The sequence below is a fragment of the Eptesicus fuscus genome, chromosome 1 (genome assembly GCF_027574615.1).
Source record: "Eptesicus fuscus isolate TK198812 chromosome 1, DD_ASM_mEF_20220401, whole genome shotgun sequence".
Lineage (NCBI taxonomy): Eukaryota > Metazoa > Chordata > Mammalia > Chiroptera > Vespertilionidae > Eptesicus > Eptesicus fuscus.
The window spans coordinates 54,557,386-54,565,637 of record NC_072473.1 but is presented as its reverse complement, the minus strand read 5'-3'; positions in this window follow the sequence as shown (position 1 = coordinate 54,565,637).

The following is an 8,252-nucleotide window of genomic DNA, read 5'->3' as shown; positions in this document are numbered from 1 at the left end:
GGGCAGGGTCTCAGGTCGCCAACAGGCCATGGTGCGGCGAGCCACAATGGCTGCGAATCTGCTCCTTCTGCCTTCCAAGTTTCTAAGTCCCCTCGTTCTGCGCTCTAGCGCAGCAAACACTGATTGCTGGGCGCACCTCCGCAAGAGTCCCGCCTCTCCCCGCAGGCATCTGGGTCTCCCGCGGGTCCCCAGAAGCTGGATTTCAGGGTGATGGAGAGCTAATCTCCCCTAAGTTTGGAACAAAAGCCCCTTTCTCTCGCCACCAGCCCGAGCCATGCGCCTCCGCACCTTGTCCCCTCCGATTTCGCTGGTTTCCTCTTCCCTCTTAGCTGTAAATCTCTCCTGTAGTTCTGGGCTGCAGACGCTCCATCCTCCAGTCGCACCCCTGAAACAGCTGCGCGCGGCCCAGCCATCCTCTTGATTCTCCTCCGTCAAAATGGCTAGAGGACTTGAAAGTAAGATGAGATCTCTTAAGAATCCTCCAAATTGGTGTTGGCGGCGTCCGGGGCCCCGAGGATCTCAGTGCGCAGCTCAGCCAGGTCGGTGGCGCGGGTGAGCCCCTCCTGCAGAAAGATGGTCTCTTTCTTCACCGAGAGCCGCTGCGCGGAGTCCGCGGCCGCCGCCACAGCAGCCGCGGCCCCCACGAGCCCATGGCCCCGGCTGCGGTAATGACTGAGGGGAGCAGCTGCCCTGTCTGGGGAGACGCGAGCAGCAGTCGCCACACTCAGCAGTCCATGTTTCAGTTGTATTTCCGAAACTGCCATGCGAGGCAACAGATCAGCCTTTCACCTCCGCCGCCATCTTTTTTTCGCAACTTTATTTTTTATAAACCTAATGGTAACCAGATACAAAAATTCCCAAACCAGGACTCATAGCTTTAAAAAAGAGGAAACAGAGAAAAGAAATATGGAATTTCACCAAACAAAAACAACAGATAAAAACACAAAAGAAAAGAATCAATGGAGGCACAGAGCTACCAGAAAACAAAAGATAAAATGGCTATAAGAAATCCTCATACATCATTAATTACCCTAAATGTAAATGGTCTAAATTCACCAATAAAGAGGTACAGAGTAGCATAGTGGATCTAAAACCAAAACCCAACTATATATTGCCTACAAGAGACATATCTAAGTGGCAGAGACAAAGATAGATTTAAGGTAAAAGGGTGGAAAATGATTATCCAAGCAAAAAACACCCACAAAAAGCAGATGTAGCCATACTTATGTCTGACAAAATATATTTAAAGATAATAAGAGACAAAAATGGACACTTTATAATGATAAAGAGGACACTACATCAAGAGAAGTTCCTAGAAATATATAACGTTCCCAGGCTAAATCTTGAAGAATTGGAACATCTAAATAGACTGATCAGCAGTGAGGAAATTGAAACAACCATCAAAAACCTCCCAAAAAAACAAAAGTCCAGGACCAGATGGCTTCATCAGTGAATTCTACCAAATGTTCAAAAAAGATTCAAAACCTATCCTTAAACTCTTCCAAAAAATTAAAGAAGGGGCAATACTTCCTAACACATTTTAGGCCAATATAGTCCTAATATATCAAAAACTGGCAAGGATAAGACAAAAAAGAAAACTATAGACAAATATCTCTGATGAATACGATGCAAAAATCCTAAACAAAATACTAATAAATCAAATACAACAGTACATCAAAAAAATAATACATCACAATCAAGTGAGGTTCTTTTCAGGGGCACAAGAATGACTCAACATATGCAAATCAATCAATGTAATACACCACATTAACAAAAGAAAGGATAAAAATCATATGACCTTATTAATAGATGCAGAGAAAAGCATTTGATAAGATACATAATCAATTTATGATTAAAATGCTCAATAAAATAGGAATAGAAGAAAAGCACCTCAACATAATAAAGGCCATATATGATAAACCCTCAGATAATATCATACTCACTGATGAAAAACTGAAAGTTTTTCCTCTAATATCAGGAACAAGACAAGGATGTCCACTTTCACCACTCTTATTCAACATAGTTCTGGAAGTACTAGCCAGAGCAATAAGGCAAGAGAAAGAAATAAAAGGCATCCAAATAGGGAAGGAAGCAGTAAAACTGTCACTTTTTGCAGATGACACGATGACATAGAAAACCCTAAAGACTCCACCAAAATCTATTAGAAACAGTAAGCAAATACAGTAAAGTTGCAGGATATAAAATCAATGTACTAAAATCCATTGCCTTCCTGTATACTAATTAACAACAAAACTTCAGAAAAAGAAATGAAGAAAAAAAATTCCTTTTGCAATTACAACTAAAAGAATAAAATACCTAGGAATAAACTTAACAAAGAACGGGAAAGTCCTATATACTGAAAATTACAAAATATTATTAAAAGAGATTAAAAAAGACACAACAAAATGGAAAAATATCATGTGTTCATGGGTTGGAAAAATCAACATAGTTAAAATGGCCATATTATCCAAAGCAATATACAGTCTTAATGCAATCCCAATGTCATTTTAAAAAAAGAAATGGAACAAGAAATTATTAAATTTGTATGGAACCACAAAAGATCCTGAATAGCCAAAACAATCCTGAGAAAAAAGAACCAAGCTGGAGGTATCACGCTCCCTGACTTCAAATTAAACTAAAGAGCTACGATAATCAAAACAGCATGGTATTGGCAGAGAAACGGACACACAGATCAATAAAACAGAATAGACAGCCCAGCTATAAAATCACATTTATATGGACGGATAATTTTTGACAAAGGAGCTAGAAACACACAATGGAGTAAAGATATTCTCTTCAATAAATGGTGCTAGGTTCAACTTTAATAAGGTGAAAGTGCACTATGAAGATTGTTCACCTTTGCTGCATTTGGGATTTATATGGTTACTTGGCAACATTGTTGAAGAACTACTGGATCTTAATGCAATCCTTCATAAGAATATATTTTATACTATGTGAAAAAAATAAGACAAATCTTATTACTAGGAAAAGTAAAGACCAATCATCATTACTTTTTTAAAGAATGTGTTTTATAAGAAAACACTCAAATGTGTGAAGCTATTTTATGTTGAAAGACTTTGAAAGTTTTAAACATCAGCAAATAATCAATACTAAAAGTTTTTTTCCACACTGAGATACGTTTTATTCATGTGAAATGTTTTTAAAACTTATTCCACACCATCTTTAAAACTTGAGATTATTTTTAATATCTCTGAAAATATTTTGCCAGAATCTTCATGTCATGTACATATGTATGTGTTATTCCTATATAAAAGAAAGAGGTGAATATGTATTTGTGTTAGTGCTTAGCTGAAAATGTTCATAGAGTTGGCTAATTTATGTTCACTTTCTATTGTACATAGAGTTCTAATATTTTCAGTTCAGTATAATTTAAGTAAATTTACTAACTATTCCCATTTTTTGTTTTTTAAAATCTGTTTTTGTATGAATTCTAATTGTTTTTCACTACATTATGATTTAAAGAATTACATAAATTGCTTTAGAAATGTTTGCAGTTAGTGCTGACCTTATATTTTGAATTCCAACACTTTATATTACTACCGTATTTTCTAGCGTATAAGATGACTGGGAGTATAGAAGATTTTCCTGGGTTAAAAAGTAGTCTCATACGCCAGAAAATACAGTACCTTCTTCAATGGTTGGTATGAAATGCCAGCAGATTGTATGAGGTCTTGTTTTTTCTTAGCACCATTTTTTTGGTGTCAATAACCTCACTTGTGGAATATCTTCACAGCTGTATATTTTAGACTGTCTTGAGAATGATTGGGATTTAAATACCACTATTGGTTCCTACATCATCTCATCTTTAATGAGCCCAAGATGCATCTAAGGAAAGATTTTTAGTATCAAACTTCTGTGCAGTAATCCTTCAAGCACTTGAATATAAGTCTAGCATTTACCCAATTAGTGACTACTGATGTGAATCTTAAACAAGCATCTTTATTGGTTTAAAAATATTTAAATGTTATCTTTTAAACTAACTAACTAACTAACTAACTAACTAACTAACTAAATAACTAAATAAATAAACAGTGCTGGGAAAACTGGAAAGCCACATCCAAAAGAATGAAACTGGATTAGTTTGTCCCCATGTACAAAAATTAATTCAAAATGATCAAAAACCTAAATATAAAACCTAAAACAATAAGTTACATAGAAGAAAATAAAGGTACCAAACTTATGAACCTTGGTCTTAGAAAACATTTTATAGCCCTGACTGGTTTGGCTCAGTGGATAGAGCGTTGGCCTGTGGACTCAAGGGTCCCGGGTTTGATTCTGGTCAAGGGCATGTACCTTGGTTACGGGCACATACCCAGTAGGGAGTGTGCAGGAGGCATATGATTGATGTTTCTAACTCTCTATCCCCATCCCTTCCTCTCTGTAAAAAAATCAATAAAATATATTTTAAAAAAAGAAAAAAATAGAAAACATTTTATAAACTTGATCCCAAAGGCAAGGGAAGTAAAGGCAAAAATAAGTGAACTATATCAAACTAAAAAACTTCTGCACAGCAAAAGAAACTGACCACAAAACAAAGAGGCAGCCAACCAGATGGGAGATGATATTTACAAACAGTAGCTCCGACAAAGGTTTAATTTCCAAAATATATAAAGAACTCATAAAACTCAACACCAGGGGATCAAAGATGGCGACCGGCAGGAAGGTAGGGAGGGAGAGTGTGTGAGAGAGTGAGGGAGCGATAGAGGAGTGTGTGGACATGTGTGGTGTGTGTAAGCGAGAGCTAGGGACAGTTAGATCCTACAGGTCTTCCAAGGGCCTGCCAAACCGGGCAGTCTTAGACGGCAAAACCACAACTGCCACTGCATACACTCCAGGGAGTACACCGCCGGCACAGAGACCACACCATCTTGAAGAACAGAACTGCTTGAGACTAGAATCCTAGCCTCGCCACTACCCAATCTGGTCTCAGTCACAAACCGGGACCCAACAGCCACTCGGGTAAAAGCCCTGTGACCACAGCTGCAGACCCACGGAAACCATGACCTCAGGCACCCCGGCCACAGATTTCTGTGAGTCACAGAGCCAATCCCCTCCCCGCCGGCCCCACAGCACTGGCATAGGAACTGCCAGACCCTCTACCCACAAACAGGCCTCCTGCCCACACAGCAGTGGCGGCTCTACCTGAATTTGAGCCTGGGTGTGTGGACATGGGAAGTGTGTTTCCCGCCACCAGACCCCACGCCCACGCAGGGAGGCTGTGCTGAATTTGAGCCTGGGGGTGTGAACTCGGGGATGATGATAGGAGGAAGATAACAAACAATAGAGAGAGAGCAAGTGCCTGGTAAGTCCCTGGGAGTTAGCAACACCGCTTTACTGCAGTCCTCAGGAGCGAGATCTGAGAGGCAGAGAAGGAGGTACGGTAATAGGATACAAGGGCAGGCCAGACGGGTGAAAGAGGCGTGTTTTTCTGGGCACAGCTCTATCTCTTTTTTCTTTTATTTATTTATTTATTTATTTATTAATATTTTTATTGAGGTATTATATGTGTACATATCTTACTATTACCCCCCCCCACCCCACACCCACACATGCCCTCACGACCCAGAGTTTTGCGTCCATTGTTTATGCTTATATGCATGCATACAAGTCCTTCGTTTGATTTCATAACTCCTCCACCTTTCCCAAACTTTCCCCCTGTACTTTGAAAGTCTGTTTGATGCTTTACTGTCTCTGTATCTATCTTTTTGTTCACCACTTTATAATGTTCTTTACTATCCCTAAATGAGTGAGATCATGTGGTATTGTTCTTTCATTGACTGGCTTATTTCACTTAGCATAATGTTCTCCAATTCCATCCAGGTTGCTGCAGATGATGAGAATTCCTTCTTTTTTATGGCAGCATAGTATTCCATTGTGTAGATGTACCACAGTTTTCCGATCCAGTCATCTGCTGATGGGCACCTAGGCTGTTTCCAAATCTTAGCTATTGTAAATTGTGCTGCTATGAACATAGTGGTGCATATACCCTTTCTGATTGGTGTTTCTAGTTTCTTCGGATATATTCCCAGGAGTGGGATTACTGGGTCAAATGGGAGTTCCATCTTCAGTTTTTTGAGGAAACTCCATACTGTTCTCCACAGTGGCTGCCCCAGTCTGCATTCCTACCAGCAGTGCACCAGGGTCCCTTTTTCTCCGCATCCTCGCCAACACTTGTCGTTTGTTGATTTGTTGATGATAGCCATTCTGACAGGTGTGAGATGGTACCTCATTGTTGTTTTGATTTGCATCTCTCGGATAATAAGTGACTTTGAACATGTTTTCATGTGTCTCTTGGCCTTCCTTCTGTCTTCTTTTGAAAATATTCTGTTTAGGTCTGTTGCCCATTTTTTTATTGGATCATTTATCTTCCTTTTATTAAGTTGCATAAGCTGCCTGTAGATGTTGGAGATTAAACCTTTATCAGTGATAGCATTTGCAAATATGTTCTCCCATGCAGTGGGCTTTCTTGTTGTTTTGTTGATTGTTCCTTTTGCTGTAAAAAAGCTTTTTATTTTGATGTAGTCCCATTTGTCAATTTTCTCTTTAGCTTCCATTGCCCTAGGGGCAGTGTCACTGAAGAAGTTCTTTTGCCATATGTCTGAGATTTTGTTGCCTGTGGATTCCTCTAGTATTTTTATGGTTTCCCGTCTTATGTTTAAGTCCTGTATCCATTTTTAGTTTATTTTTGTGTATACTGTAAGTTGGTGGTCTAGTTTCATTTTTTTGCATGTATCTGTCCAATTTTCCCAACACCATTTATTGAAGAGACTGTCTTGACTCCATTGTATGTTCATGCCTCCTTTGTCAAATATTAATTGAGCATAGTGTTTTGGGTCGATATCTGGGTTCTCTATTCTGTTCCATTGATCAATATGTCTGTTCTTGTGCCAGTACCAGGCTGTTTTGAGAACAGTGGCTTTGTAATACAGCTTGAAATCTGGTATTGAGATCCCACCTACTTTATTCTTCTTTCTGAGGATTGCTGAGGCTAGTCGGGGTCTTTTTTTATTCCAGATGAATTTTTGGAGAGTTCTTTCTAGGTCTGTGAAATATGCTGTTGGTATTTTGATGGGGAGTGCATTGAATCTGTAGATTGCTTTGGGTAGTATGGACATTTTGATGATGTTGATTCTACCAATCCAGGAACATGGTATGTTCTTCCATCTGTTTACGTCTTCCTCTATCTCTTTTTTCAGTGTCCTGTAGTTTTCTGCGTATAGGTCTTTTACCTCCTTAGTTAAGTTTATTCCTAGGTATCTTAATTTTTTTGGTGCGATGGTAAATGGGATTGCTTTTTTAGTCTCTCTTTCTGTAAGTTCATTATTGGTGTATAGAAATGCCATAGATTTCTTGGCGTTAATTTTGTATCCCGCTACATTGCCGAATTCATTTATTAAGTCTATTAGTTTTTTGATGGAATCTTTTGGGTTTTTTATGTACAATATCATGTCATCTGCAAATAAGGACAGCTTCACTTTTTCTTTTCCAATTTGGATGCCTCTTATTTCTTCTTCTTGCCTAATTGCGATAGCTAATACTTCCAGTACTATGTCAAACAGGAGTGGTGAGAGTGGGCATCCCTGTCTTGTTCCTGTTCTTAGGGGAAATGGTTTCAGTTTTTGCCCATTGAGTATGATGTTTGCTGTGGGTTTATCATAAATAGCTTTTATTATGTTGAGGTATGAGCCTTCTATTCCCACCTTGGTGAGAGTTTTTATCAAGAAAGGGTGTTGGATTTTGTCAAATGCTTTTCCTGCATCTATTGATATGACTATGTGATTTTTATCTCTCAATTTGTTTATGTGATGTATCACGTTTATTGATTTGCGGATATTATACCATCCTTGCATTCCTGGGATAAATCCTACTTGGTCTTGGTGTATGATCTTTCTGATGTACTGCTGGAGCCGATTTTCTAGAATTTTGTTGAGGATTTTGGCATCTATGTTCATGAGGGATATTGGTCTGTAATTCTCTTTCATTGTGTTGTCTTTATCTGGTTTTGGTATTAGGGTGATGCTGGCTTCATAGAAGGAGCCTGGAAGTGTTCCTTCCTCTTGAATTTTTTGGAATAGTCTGAGGAGGATAGGTTTTAGTTCTTCCATGAAAGTTTGGTAAAACTCTCCTGTGAAGCCGTCTGGCCCCGGGCTTTTGTTTGCCGGAAGCTTTTTGATGACGGCTTCAATTTCTTCCATAGTTACTGGCATGTTGAGCTGTTTAGATTCTTCCTG